Here is a 15,646-nt window from a genome sequence, read left to right on the forward strand (position 1 = left end):
GAAGATGCTAGGGTGAGCCCACTAGCTCACAGAAAAAAATTAGCCCAACGGCCCAGATTGAATCTAAGCCGATCTGATGATCACAGATGTCCAGTAGTGTTTAAATTTTATTTTTTATTTTTACAAATCTAAATCACTTGAAATTTGGAGCGTGTGTACATAAAAAATAGGTGAATCTTCGAAAAATATCAAAAAAGTATTTTATATTAAATAAATGGACCAAAATACCCCCAAAATGTTTCAAGGGTATTTTGATCTTTTTTTGTAAAATATTTTTATTCTTATTTTATTTTTATTCAGTGCGATTGATGAGAATAATACATGCCTAAAATTTCAAGTAATTTGGATTTATATAAATAAAATTAAAATTAAAATACTAGCGGACATCCGTGATCATCAGATTGCCTTAGATTCAATCTGGGCCGTTGGGCTCATTTTTCTGTAAGCTAGTCAGCTCAACCAAACTTTTTCCCATATATATGGTTTTTCTAGAGTTAACAACCCCTCAAAATACAAAAGGTTCAAGTTAGAAGGGGTTGTAATTGGTGTATTTAAATAAGTAACTTTACCATTAAGTACTGGCAAATTTGAAATTTTCACAAAAATACAATGGCATTTTGAAAGTTAGTGTCATCGAACTTTATTTGTGGCGGTCTTTGTCCTTTAGTTAAAATTTTAATTTTACCTTTTATGGAGATGATAAAAATACATTTTGTCTTGTAGTAATATTTAAAAATTTGCCCTACACAAATATTTTTTTTAAAAAATAAATAATAAAATTAATAAATCCATCATTCACAACTCTTTCTATCTTGAACCTTTGTAATTTGAAGGGCTGTGAAGTTTATATATATATATATATATTATTTAAAGGCCTTTTGGGCATGTGTTATACTTGGTTAAATCTTGAAGTCTTGGTTGAGTAACTCGTCTTAGCCAAAGGGCGAGTCCCAGTACAATAAAAGATAGTATGACTTGGCTGAGTAATTTGCCTCGACCAAGGGGCAAGTCCCCTGGTCAAGGTGACTCCCAATACAGGAAAAGATCGCAGGGTCATACATGACCAACCAGCGTTTTAAAAAACGCCGAGTCGAACCGGACTCGCCCGGTTCGACTCGGAAATAGTGAAAAAGGAACCGGATCGCCCCGAAAATCGGAAATCGTCCGGTTCTAGAGAGAACCGGACGATTCTGTACAGTGAATCGCCGATTCACTGTACGGAATCGGCGAGTCCGAACAGTGAATCGGCGATTCCGTACGGTTTTTTTTTTTTTTTTTTTTTTTTTTTTTTTTTTTTTTTTTTTTTTTTTTTTTTTTTTTTTTTTTTTTTTTTGGTAATCCATGATAGATTTTTTTTGTAATCCATGATCGAATTTTTTGGTTTTTTGTAACCCATAATAGAATTTTTTGTAATCCATGATCGAAATGTTTGTTTTCTTTTCTTGTAATCCATGATCGATTTTTTTGTTTTTTTTTTTTTTTTTGTAACCCATGATAGAATTTTTTGTAATCCATGATCGAATGTTTTGTAATATATGATCGAAATGTTTGTTTTTTTTTTGTAATCCATGATTGAAATGTTTGTTTGTTTTTTTTTAATCCATGATTGAATTTTTTGTTTTTTGCTTTTTTTGTAACCCATGATAGAGTTTTTTGTAATCCATGATTGAATTTTTTGTAATCCATGATCGAACTATTTTTTTCTTTTTTTGTAATCCACGATTGAATTTTTTGTTTTTTTTGTTTGTTTTTTTTTGTAATCCATGATCGAATTTTATGTAATCCATGATCGAATTTTATGTAATCCATGATTGAATTTTTTGAAAATTTGTGATTTTTTTTGTTTAATCCATGATCGAATTTTTTTTTGTAATCCATGATAGAATTTTTTGAAAATTTGTGATTTTTTTTTTAATCCATGATAGATTTTTTTGAAAATTTGTTTTTTTTTTTTTTTAATCCATATTATTCAAAGAGAAAACGAGAGAGATGATGATTCCGAGGCCACCCTATCCCAACCATATTATTCACATATCGAGTCCCAACAGCAACAGTGTAGGGATGAGCACGAAATACTGTAAATTAAATGCTGAACGGCGGTTCATGCAGGGAAATAACATATCAATATTTGCATATTCATTCAAAAACATGAAAATTCTTAATGGAGTACCCTCATTTTTTATTGAATTCCTAAAAACCAATATTTATAATGAATTTTAATAATTTTTTCGGATTTTTTTGAAGCTTTATTCTGACCGATTCACCCGATTCCGATCCGGATCGCCGATTCGCCGATCCGGATTGCCGATTCGCCGATCCGGATCGGTTTTTGAAAAACCCGATCCGGGTCACCGATCCGGTTTTTAAACCATTGTGACCAACTAATTAGGTGGTCTAGCCCCCAAAAGCCCACAGTTAAAGGAACATTTTATCCAAATTTATTTGTGTTATTTTCAACATATATTACATATATTTTAGAAATTAAAAAATACCCAATCTTTTTATATTGTGGACATGATGTCATCCGATTAAAAGTCGTTAGAGGGGCAATTAATTTAGAAAAGGATTGTAAATCATGAGTACGTGTGTTTTTTAGTACAAAGAGGTCAAAATTATTCTTATCCATCATATATGAAATCTAACAATTCAAAGTGCATCACAAAAGCCCGTGAAAATTTATTTTGGACCTTGTGGCAGGTCAATGGCATTTCACTAACCATCCGAATGATGACTGTGACTCCATTTGTATCAAAGATAAGTGGTCCTATCGTATACATTTCCGTTATAATATTTATTAATTTTTTGCTTAATAAATGTTTATTGGCTTTTAGTGCAGCAATGTCAATCATCAAAAGTCAAATAGAGTGACTCTCAATCCCCTATTTTTTATAGAAGTACAAGACAAATACTTTAAGTATGAGGCGATTTTATACCTGATAATGATTTTATATTTGATGGCTAAATGTGATTATGACATTAAATAAATATGTATCACGTTGTCTGCTTTTACTTTTTAATTTAAATTAGCATTTGAGGTGGCTAAAAAATATTTGATTTAAAAAAAGGCATTAATCAAAATATGGTAAAACAATAATAAAAGGACCCGGGTTTGGTGAGTAAGCTGACTCGTCAAAACATGTGCGTCCTCTTATGCATAAGATGTCCATCTTATAAATGAACGGTAAAAGAAGGTGCCTCAACTAAAGATCAATATGGATGGTGGAAAAAAATAATAGCAAGAAGACTGTTGTTTTCAAAATAAAAAATTCCGGATTCATTTATGGGAGTAGGTAGTTCTATATGTTATTTTTGTTGATTTTTACCCCTTTATTAGATAAATAGCACACCTGAAATTCCATAGTTATATGGAAATTCCCAAACAATAGAAATGGAGATGAATGCAAGCAATCCGATGATTTTCAAGCTGGTTGGGACACGGGCATTTGAAAAACCCAAGACAGGAACTTTTGATTTCCAAAATACATGGATTTTGTAAATTCGAGGCTCGTGGTTTCCTCATGCACAAATAAGTCCTAATAAGAGAGAATCAATATGCCTGTAAAATCACTATTAAGCTTTAAAATCATATACGAAAAAGACACAAAAATTTGTCAATTTCTATAAACATTTTAAAATTATTTCATAGCCAGTATGAGTAAGTCTGTATAATTGATAAGGGTGGCAGAGGGCTGGGCCCGGGATAGGGCTTGGTCCAAGCAAAAAAAAAAAAAAAAAAGGGTTGAACCAGTCTAGTACTGGCTCTAGCCTGACCCTTGGGCCACAGTTTTTGGACCAGGCCCTACTTTTTTAGGGTTGAGCCGACCGGCCATTGCCTGCTCTAATAACAGATCATTTTAAAACTATTTATTATTATTAGTATTTCGGTACATCAGTGGGAATTACATGCCCATACTTGTTTTCGAGATAATCAAATTTTTGAAGGAAAAAGTTTATATAAGATTGACACCTTAAAATGTAAAATTAAGATGTATTTCATTTCGGTGTGGTTTGTATAGAGCCAAGGCTTTAAACAATCAAACTAGAGGTCATCTTCAAATAGTGTCGAGAAATGTGGTTTCAATACTATAAATAGTTGACTAGCCTTAAAATATACTTTTATCTTTAATTATAAAATTTAAAGCTTCAGAAATAATGTAGATCGAGCATATTTATGAAAACTCGAATAACTTAAAAATTGACGATCTAAAAATGTATTACAAGATGCACTATTTCCAAAACTTGAAATCCTTTTTTTTCTCAAGTCCATGCATCTTGATGTTGTGATGATAAATTTTAGGATATTTGGGCATCAAAACAACCTCTTCTAATGAAAATTTTGATGTAAGCTCTAATTTGTTTGCTTAGAGCCTAGCCTCTATATAAACTTTTCCCATTTCTAGAAGGAAAAAGTTTATCAAAAATCCATCGGAGAATGTTGTTTTAATGTTAGAAAAACCCTCTAATTATCATTTCAACATCGAGATGTATGAATATGAAAAAAATAAAAATAAAATAAAAAAATATTGAGTTTCATAATAGTTCACTTTGCAACACATTATCTAGATCGTCCATTTTCAAGCTTTTCATATATTTACAGATCTGCTTGATTTTCACTATTTTTAGATTTATAATTTTTATAATTATATATGAAAATAGATTTTGAGATAATCTTAAAAATGTTTTACACCAAAATTACATGCTACGATAAATTTTGGAGGTACGCCTTAATTGGATGGTTTAAGGTTGCAACCTTATAGAACCTATACCCTTTTCTAAAATCATTTGAAAAATTTATTTTAATATTGGAAAGAATCTAATTGCTCATCTCGACTTATATATATATATAGGGATTGGATTCAGTACGCCCACCAGCTGGCCGCTACGGTAAACGCCAATTGTCCAGACTGAATCTAGACTGATCTGACGGTCACGACCTATTAGCGTGTTTGAAGTTTAATTTTTTTTTTATAAATCAAAATCACTTGAAAATTTAGGTGTGTGTATGTTATTCTCATAAAGACGCACCTAATAAAAATGTAAAAAAACAATCGGCAAAAAAATTAACCAAAATACCCCTGAAACTTTACAGGGGTATTTTGGTTAATGTTTTTCATGTAAAATAATTTTTTTTATATTTTTCTAAGATTCACCTTTTTTTTATGTACACACATTTCAAAGTTTAGATCATTCCGGTTTATATAAAAAAAAAAATAAAATTCAAACACTACCAGACATCTAGGATCGTCAGATCGGCCCAGATTCAATTTGAATCGTTGACATTTACTGTAGCAGCACGCCATTGGGCTTACATGATATTTATATATATATATATATATATAGATTTCAAATCTTAAAAACAGCACATCTTGCAACATGAGCTATCCATTTTAAATATTGTTATGTATTTATAGAACTGGTTAATTTGAATTAATTTATTTTTGAAATTGAAAAGTTTTATAATTAGGGAAAAAAATTGATTCTCGCCCTATCCAAAAAAATTTTTACACCAAAATTGTATAACATGAGAGATTTGGGAGTGTACCTTAATTTGATTAAGGAAATTAAGGTTGCAACCTTATACAAACCACACCTTTTTTGAAGTGTCATTGAGAATGAATAAATATAACTGATTTGGCGGGAAATCTGAATCATTGTAACTGATTTGGAGGGAAATCTGAATCATTGTAAGTTTGTAACTGATTTGGCGGGAATCTTAATTTTCTCTCATTCCCTGTCTCTCTCTCCCTAATCTCACACTTACTGATCAAAACCCTAGAAATTCTGAGGCGAAGCTCTAGCGTGACATGTCCGGCCTCTTTAAACAGGCGAAGATCAGCTCCTTCTTTAAGCCTTTTGCAACTAACGACTCTTCTCCTCTCACCAATGAATTAGAAGAAACTGCAAATTCCAGAGAGAGAAAGGATATTCTAGCCACTTATAGACGCCGCACTCCCATAAATAAACCCTCTTGGTAAGCTCTACCCTAATGCAATTATGAAATTTCCCTCTGCATATGCCTTCACTTTGTTCATTTTAAATCAATGAGTAATTTCAATTTAGGGTTCATGATTTTCAGCATAGGTGGAAATTGTTTGTTGAAATTGTTAGTTTTTGATAATTTATTCTCTCACCAAAAGGAGTGGTAGAAATATTTCTGATCGGATTAAAATCAGTACTTGGGTGTTGTTTAATTCATGTGACTGCAAGTTTCTGCCTAAAAATTGATTCGCTAGCATCAGTTTTTTGCCCACTGTTGTTAAATTATTTTCACTGTAATGTTGGATGAAATCAGAAGTTATTTCTAGCGATTCATAGACGACTTTAATTGATTGCAAAGATGGAGACTACGTAACATTTTACAAGCAGGCTATGTTTAACCAATCTGAAGATTTATTTGATTGGAAAAAGAATTGGGTTCTGGTTTTGCTTCTTGGGGATTCAGCTCATATGACATGTGCATCTTTATTTTTTCTAGTTAAGAGCAGTGTCTGAAAATTGCTGATTCAACTCGGGACCCTCCCAAGACGGATAGGATCGGGAGCTAGGAGATTATGCACCAGAAAACATGCTGTCACCTGAGTCTCCCGGTTTTTAATAAACCTGAAAAGGTTTATTAATAGACCTGGAAAGGTTTTAATAATAAATTTAAAAAAATTGATTGTTAAAACCTTTCCAGGTCTAGCATGAACTTGCCTGAGTCGGACCTAAGTCCCTAATCGAGTTTGACTTTTTGATCACAGGTTAAGAGCAGTGTTTTTGTTAGGTTTAGTGATAGTCAAAATCACCGCACTTATATTTCATTTATAAAATTGAGGGTATTATGAGAAAAGAAAAAAACGGTTTCCTCGGTGAGCAAGAAAGAAACCCAAGTGATCTCTATAAAATAGAGCTAAGGAAGACATAATACTCAACATTTTGAGAGTCACCTCTTTGGGGGTTATGGGAATGGATCTCCAATATGGAAATGAGTATCTAAGAGAGAGAGACATGGCTTCCGAGAGAGATGTGGTATTCCTAGGCTTCCACTTCTAGAGAGAGAAAAACTCTCGATTGTGCTCGATGTTATTTTCCGATAACAGCGTTCAGGTGGAAAAGAAGGTATTAATCAATGGTGTTGTTTAATCTGGAGAGTGAGTTTAAAAAGGAAGATCAATGATGGTTTTTTACCCATGTTTAAAGATATGTATTATTTCTTATAACCCAAAACTGTAATCTTCATTGTAATAGTGGATTTCGACTTGCCGAGGCAGTGGATGTAACTTATGGGGCGAACCACATAAATTGTGTGTTGTTGTGGTGTGATTTTTATGTTTGTTTTATTTATTGTACTCTATTTAAAGTTGTATGCATCTATTTTGCATTTAGTAAATCATGTACACGATCTTGGGTGGGATCCCGGTATTTGAGATTCCCAGTTCCGCAAGCATGGGGTTATCTGAGAACCTTACAGTTTCCAGGCTCCCCTCATGTCAGCTACTTGGCCTTGGCATATGGCGAGTTACTCGGACGAGTCATTTACAAGGCCCAAATGCCCTTGTTTTTTTATTATTTTAAATTAAAAGAAGCTTAAAATAAAATAAAAACATTATAGGCCAAATAAAAAACCAAAAACAACATAGAAAGTCTAAATAAGCTTAAAAGAGTGTATGAATTATGATTTAAATAAAATTTGCTTATACACATTATATATAAAAATTTTATACATTAATCCCATAGTTTTATATATTCTTTAGGAATTTTTTTCTATTTTTCAAATAGAACCCGAGTTTTATAGGGTAACTCAAGGCTCGCCAAGGGGGTGAATCCAAGTAGCTTGGCCAAGTCCAAGTGGACTCGGCCGAGTTTGAAGACACTGGTTAAGAGTGAGATGATTAGGAAGAACTTAGTTATTGCTTTTATCTTTATTTTGCCTATTAATTATTGGCTATTTGTTTTATTTTGGTTAGTGAAGAGAGTGAAGATGAAAAGAGCTTGGTTTTTGTTCTTACTTTAGGTGTTATTAATAGTTTTTCTTCTTCTGTTTTTCTTTTTTTTATTGGGCAGTGAACAGAGAGACGATGATTTTACTTCCGACAAAGAGGATGAAGCTGTTAGACTCAATAGCAAGGATAAAATCCAATTGTTTTCTTCTAATTCTGAATCAAACATACGGAGAAACTATTCCTCCGATCAATTAAGTTAAAATATTCTTCTGATTCAATTAAGTCTTGGCAAGAAAGCAATCCAATGAGTGGGACAGTGAACAAGAAACAGAACCATTCACAATGTTATTTGGAGCTTGGACGGTCTGATCTCATTCTTCACACATGTTCCTTATGTGGATTGCAATATTCATGTGGCGATGAAGAGGATGAGAGGGTCCACAAGGCATTTCATAAGAAATACATCCAGGGAGTTCAATTCAAGGTATTTGCCAGATTGTCAATTTATAGTCTGGTATTTTTCATATATTTATCGTTTTGATATAGAGAGTCTGCTCTAGCCTTTTCAAGATTTTGAAATTATATCAATATTATACAAATCTTAAGTTTGCTCCATCCTTAAAGACAGAGACACGGATAAATTATGAGGTTGGTTCTAAAGATTCAGTTTCACGTTCTTTGATGTGGATGAAATGAATTGATTCTAGAGATTCAGTGTCAATTCCTTAATATAGATGCAGATGAGATTCAGTTTCAAGTTTAATGTTGCAGATGAAATGAAGCGATTTTAAAGATTCTGTTTCAATTTATTTGATTCAGGGTCTTATCTTGTCACCTTTTTTGGAATTTAGTGAGGTGGTCCATTAGAAACACCTGCAACAAGAATTTAATGGAGCTTGTGGAACTCTCTTGGTTGCAATTATTGAGAACCGCTCTGCATATCATGTCAATTTTCACTTCTAATCTTTCTCTGTTGCTTAATCTTTTTCTAGACTTTGCAGGGTTTTTTTTTTTTTTTGAAACTGTTTCAGGACTTTGCAGGGTTGGCATAATGAAAGGGTAATATGCACATATCCGGATAATGGAGAGCACATAGTTTTGATATTGAATGGTGATCCACCTACCCATCGACAAAGGGTTCTTCATCTTCATCTTGATCTCAAAATTCTTTTATATTTGAGAGAAGTATCAGTTAGAAAAGAGAACCCCGCTTCAAACCAACCATTGTCAGGTTCAAGAGGTTGCAAAGATAATGGTGAAGGAGCTTAATTTGGATGATGAGTGGCTTGTGCATAAATTCTGCAAGGTAAATAGATATGGTTTTACTGTTTGAAATCATGATATTGCCATGCATGGTGAAGTAATTTGAAGCGTATATGTTCCTGTTATGATTTATTTCGGGTGAATATAGGAATTACTGCTGGAAAGTTTGCTGTAGTGTGGTTGTTGAGCTATGTTTATCCTTCTGCTTCTAAATCAAGAATAGGTTAGAATGCTGAATTCTGATGTTTTTCAACTTGGCTTTCCCTTTCTTTCCAGTTAAAATTCCTTTTTCCTCTTATCTTTTGAATTGCATATCTTTTAGTTTTTTGAAAGTAATTAAAATTTGCCATCCTCTCCCCCCCTCCCTCCTCTTCTCTCATTGGTAAAACAATAATAAGATTATTATGTTTCTCGAAATGTCTTTATTTTTCCTTTTTGATTTTGGAGCAAATTGTAGGTATTAACTATTAAATAATGTTTCTCCTCGCAATGAGAGCAATGCACATGCCTCTAGCTAGTTTACATAAAATAAAATCTATAGTTCACAAAATGGTCACCCTTCTATTCTATGGCATGCAGGTTTATCTACGTATCTCGAGTCAGAGAATTGTTGGCTGTCTTGTGGCAGAACCAATCAGATATGCCTACAAAGTCATCTCAAACTGCTCCTGCCCTTCAATCATACATTCTTCGAGTTCAAGTGCAAAAAGAGAATTTCAAAACAAAAAACAGCGTGTTGAGACAGAAACAATTAAAAGAAACCCCTCTAATGTAAAGAACTCGGAGAAGATTGCAGATGAGTTTTTTGGTGCTGCGATCCTTTGTGAGATGGAACCAATGCCAGCTGTTTGTGGCATAAGAGCCATTTGGGTTCTCGCCTCCAGGAGGAGAATGGCATAGCAACTTGCTTACTCAATGCGGCAAGGTATGCTATCCCCCCCTCAACCAAAAAAAAAACCAACACATTGCTTATGTTTGGTTATCATGTTTCCTGGTGTTATGAATTTGTAGGAAGAACTTCCTCATGGGTTATGTCTTGGAGCCCTCCCAATTAGCCTTCTCTCAGCCAACATCTTTGGGAAAGGCGTTTGCCACCAAGTATTGCAGCACCAATTCGTTCTTGGTTTATAAATCAGGTATTGAAAGGTGATTCATGTAAGAATCAATAATTCAAGCAAGAGTTTCTCAACTGAAAAAACAAGGGGAGGCATTTTCACCTTCTTTTGTTATAGCTATTGTGGAAGTTCCACATATGAATCATCCCCACCCCCCAAACACACATGCATACACACATACACATACACATGCACACGAGGGTATGCAGTAAAAACCAAATAAGAATATGCTCTCCAAACTCACACACACATACACATACACGAGGGTATGCAGTAAAAACCAAATAAGAATATGCTCTCCCATTTGGATCTGCTATCCTCAAAACGATCATTGTGCATTATAAGAACCAGCCCTTTTATGATTCATAAAGATGATTCTTGCTTCTATTTGGCCCTATTAACTAATATTGGATATGATTATGACTGCAATTTGTTTATCTTGATAAATAGACTATTTGGATTACCTAGCAGACACCACCCAAATATAAATACAAAATATTGAGCCCTTGATGTCATTTCAAATGCCCCAAGGAAATTGAGACTGCTAATGTTTCAAAAGTATCGAACTTGCTCCTAGCTCAACCGAGCCAGCACGTCGCTCTCAAACCACATAAGGCGGCTTGAGATCAACAAGAGTTGAGAAAATTTACCAGCGAAAGCTGGCTTGACATGTCATTTGGAGGTTTTGGATGTCTAAGGGTATGTTTGCTTAAGAGGTTTGAGTTTCAAGATAACTACAGAGGAAATTCCCCAAAAGCATGGGAGCTTTCAAGTTAAAGTCTCAAATGCACTTGGATCCCCATTAATTTCAAGGTTCAACGCTTATGGCTAGTTTGGATGATATGTATAAATCATTAGAATCTGTTGATTTTTGCATACAAAGATATCAAATGGGATACATCAAACTGGCATGTCTAGTGACTTGTGTGGTATTTGAAACGTCTACTTAATTATATCGTGAATCTTTCAAATAGGCTTTAATCGGGACAGGGAAGAACATGTTTCTAAGAAGGTTGGATTTTTAAGAGGTTTTCCACAGAGCATTTGTGTTTGGTGATAGGAAGTGCCATATAAGACCTCGAACTTTAAGCTCCCAAGGCTGAAAGTTCCATAAATCAAACATGCCCAAAATACTTACCCAAAAGGAAAATTGTTTCATGCGGGTTGGATTGCATTTCTACATATGCGGTCCAAAAAGTGTAAAGCATTCATCTTAAAGATGGATGCAAGTAGGTGTTCCATCTAAAAACAATAGAAACTAATGGTCCAAAGGTTTTTTTATTAGAATTATTATTTCTAGTTTTTAAAATTTATTTATTTTTCATATTCATGATCTCCATGTTAGAGATTACATGTCCTTAAAAATTAAATCTTAAAATCCATCTCAAAAATAGATTTATTAAGAGGCCTGCATTTCTACATATGCGGGGTTCGCCGCATAGAAACTTGGTCCAAATAGAAATGACTTGCAGAGAAGGAGACATCTTTGTAGGGATAGAATTTTGGTTTGTGAAAAGATAATGACTATAGTATTGGTTGTGTAGACAATAGAGGTTGGGATCGTACAAATGCAACATTTCAAGTTGTTCAAATAGAGGTTGGGATTTGGGATTAGGGAAAGTTTTCTATGTTCCTCCTACAACATAGAAGTTCTATCCTCCCCCTTTATCCAACCCTCCAGTTTTTAATGGAGGGTTAAGATTGTGCCAATCACAATGTCATGTCTCTACACTATTTTATTTTTAATTTTTTTTCTATAAATTATTTTGACACCAAATTTTGGATGTCCATTCCTCTATTAAACTTGCACTAATAAAAAATATGGAAAAAATATTTTCAATAAAACAAATTGACCAAAATACCCTTGAAAGTTTCAAGGGGTATTTTGGTCATTATTTTTTATCAAAAAGTTATTGTTAATATTTTTTATAGGTGTGTCCCAATGAGAAGATCGCATCTATCAAATTTCATATTTATAAAATTTATATTAAAAAAACTAAAAATAAAATGTTTTGAGACATTGGATTTAAGATCAAATGGTAAGTGACTCTCTTGATAAAAAATGAACAGCTAGATGGTAGGGGGAGGATAGAATTTTTATGTTATAGGGGGAACATAGAAAGCTTTCTCTTGGGATTATATACTTGCTTTCTAGGGGACAAATTGTAGTATGTTGTTTTTATTTATTTATTCATAAGAGTCAACTATTATTGTATGGAGAAAGTTTATATAAAAGGTGCAGTTTGTATAGAGCTTAGGCTCTAAACAATCAAATTAAAGCCTACCTTCAAATGGTGAGAAATGTGGTTTCAACATTGGAAATCTTTATGATAGCCTTAAAATATATTTTCATCTCTATTTATAAAGTTTAAAGGTTTAAAAATAATGTAGATTGATGGATCTATGAAAACTTGAAAATCTTGAAAATTGATGGTCCAAAAATACATTACAAAATATACTACTTTCAAAACTTTAAATCCATTTTTTTTTTATGTCCATGCATCTTGATGTTGAGATGATCAATTTGAGGATATTTGGGCATCAAAACAATTTCTTCTAGTGAATTTTTTAAGGCAACCTCTAATTTGATTGCTTAGAGCCTCGACTTTATATAAACTTTTCCCTTATATAAATCCTTAATGGAATTACAAAAGTAAGCCATATCTCAAAAAATCCACCACAAAAAGTTGTGTTGATGTTGGAAAATCATCTAATTTGATCATCTTGACCTCAAGATGTACAAATATGAAACATTTTTATTTTTATTTTAAAAAAAATGTACAAATATGGAAGAAAAAAGACCTATTTCTAAAACGAGTCGTACACAATGAAACTATTTACCTTTGATACGAGGTGGTCACAATTATTTACAGTTATCCATAAACCAATTTTAGGAACATTCGCATTTATCTTTCTCTTTCTATTTATCTCTCTCTATCATTCTCTAATGATCTCCACACACTAATGTTAGGAACATTGGTGTTTGGAAGTTGGGGAGAGAGAATAGATTTTAGGAACTGTATATTGTGAAAAGAGGAATAGAGAGAACGAAAAGAGAAGGCAATTATGAAATAAAAAAATGATACATGGTACAAAAATAATGATACAATAAATAGATAGATATATAACAAATTGGCCCATAATGAGATATCTATTGCAATTAAAACTAACATTGATGTTGGTATACTTATTTTTCTTTAGCAAATACCCTCTCTCTCTCTCCCTCCGGCCCCCCATTTATGATTGTATTTACAAATTTTAATTATTAATGTAGTTTATTTATTTATATATTCATTGCAATTAAAACTAATAATGGTATTGATATTACTTATTTTTCTTTAGGAAATTCCCTTTATCTCTCACTCTCCCTCCAGCCCCTTATTAATACTTTTTTTTTTCTATTTACTAATTTTAATTATTAATGTAGTTTGTATTTTGAAGTAATTATTTTTAAAATAATTATATTTCTACAATTCGTATTTATGGTTAATTATTATTCTGTTTGTAATTTTTTATTTACAATTATATTTTTTACTGTCATAAATTAATTTTTTTATTTATATTGATTAATATATTAATTAGTTATAAGCAAGTATTAGAAAAAATATAAAGGAGTTATTTTTTTTATATTTTGCATTTGGGTCCGGGTCCTATAATAACTTTTCGGGTTTGTGTCTAGGTCCAGTCGGACTTGGGTCAGCCCTTTGCCAGCCCTAATCCTGGAGGAATAAATTTGATATTTGGAACAACGTACGAAGCAACTTTATGATAAAAAATTACTAGTTTTTTAACTTTTAAGGTTCGAAATAAAGGTAATTTTGAGAAAACAAAAAGCTGAAGAAATAAAATTCGAATACAAAATCAAAATTTATGAAAGATTTCTTTAATAATGATAATTTTAAAATAAATGAACATAAATTTCTCTATTTTAGGATCTTGAGTTTTAGGATGTTACCTCTTGAACAAAGTGACCAAGCTCAAAGAAAAATTCCTTATTTTTTTGGTTGAATTGAAGGTAATGCCAACAGTAAATATGCCATCATTGGCAACCAAAGATACCAATGTCAAAATAGTATGCCCATGTTTGACAATTTTAAAAAAAAGCAAAAAAATATATTAATATGTGGGTTTTATTTTTGGGTTAAGTTTAAGCTGAGCTCAAATACACCCATTGACTTGATTTTTGTACACGTCCCTTTTATCCTTATTTTTTTGTTCTAATTTTACTTGTAATTCTAGAAATTGAGTATTTAAGTCGCAAATGACTTCAGATTTTCAATATCCATAATCTTGTATTTTATTTAAAATAATTTTTTAGGGAAAAAACTTTGGATGTTTAAATTCAAAGTCACTCTTGATTTCAGATATTTAATATCCAATATTATATTAAAATTAAGATTTTCATGCATCTTTTCGTATTCAAAATTCATAGTCCAGAGTGACTCTAGATATTCAATATCTAAAGAGAAAAATAGCTAAAAAAGAAAATAGATGACGGGTAACTTCAGATTTTCAATCTTCGAAGTAAAAACAATATTGAAAAAAAACTTACAAAAAAGTGACGAAAAGACAGGCAAAGGAGAAATGAAGGTAACGTACAAACTTTCTTCAGATTCTCATAATTACAATTCAATTTTTAAATGAAATATAGGGATAAATTTTTTAATAAAAAAAAGAAAAAAAGGTTCCAAGTCAAATCTCCAGAGCGTAATGATTTAAAAAGCAGATCGGTGACTTGGATCAGACACTTCAAAAATTAATCCGGATTGACGAATCGGCTATCTGAATCGAAAATCGGGTGAATCGGTCCGATTAAAGCTTCAAAAAAATTTGAAAAAATTATTAAAATTCATTATAAATATTGTATTTTAGGAATTGAATAAAAAATGAAGGTACTCCATTAATAATTTTCATTTCTTTGCATGAATATGCGAATATTGATATGTTCTTTCCCTGTATAAACTATTATTTACTATTTAATTTATGTCACACAAAAGGATAAACATAGAATTATCATGGAATAAGTATATCAACATATATGGACGACAATAAAGCATACAAATAAAAATAATTCTTCACAAAGCTACTTAACATTAGTTATTCCAACTCAAAAATGCATTAACAACAAATTAAAAAAATACAGTTTTACATTAAAAATAAAATAACATGCATTTTTTTGCATAAATAATCTATCAACATACAATTTTTTCAATATAAGCTTTAACAATAAAAATTAAAAATATGGTTTAATACCTCATGATAATCAAAACCTTGTCACGATTTTCACATCTTTTTGAAAAATCATCCTTTTTTAAAAAAATTGATCATGGATTAAAAAAAAAAAAA

General features: G+C 31.9%; 1 non-coding gene across 1 annotated transcript; it reads left to right on the plus strand.

Moving 5' to 3' along the window:
• The first annotated feature begins 5,608 nt into the window (after positions 1-5,608).
• Positions 5,609-11,253, plus strand: LOC18432422 (uncharacterized). The gene is made up of 6 exons (XR_016060891.1): positions 5,609-5,971; positions 8,044-8,406; positions 8,964-9,228; positions 9,765-10,110; positions 10,197-10,321; positions 10,751-11,253. It is a non-coding gene; the product is annotated as an uncharacterized LOC18432422 (transcript).
• The last annotated feature ends 4,393 nt before the right edge of the window (positions 11,254-15,646 follow it).

This window comes from Amborella trichopoda, chromosome 8 (assembly GCF_054954075.1).
Source record: "Amborella trichopoda isolate Santa Cruz 75 chromosome 8, AtrichopodaSantaCruz75HAP2 v2.0, whole genome shotgun sequence".
NCBI lineage: Eukaryota > Viridiplantae > Streptophyta > Magnoliopsida > Amborellales > Amborellaceae > Amborella > Amborella trichopoda.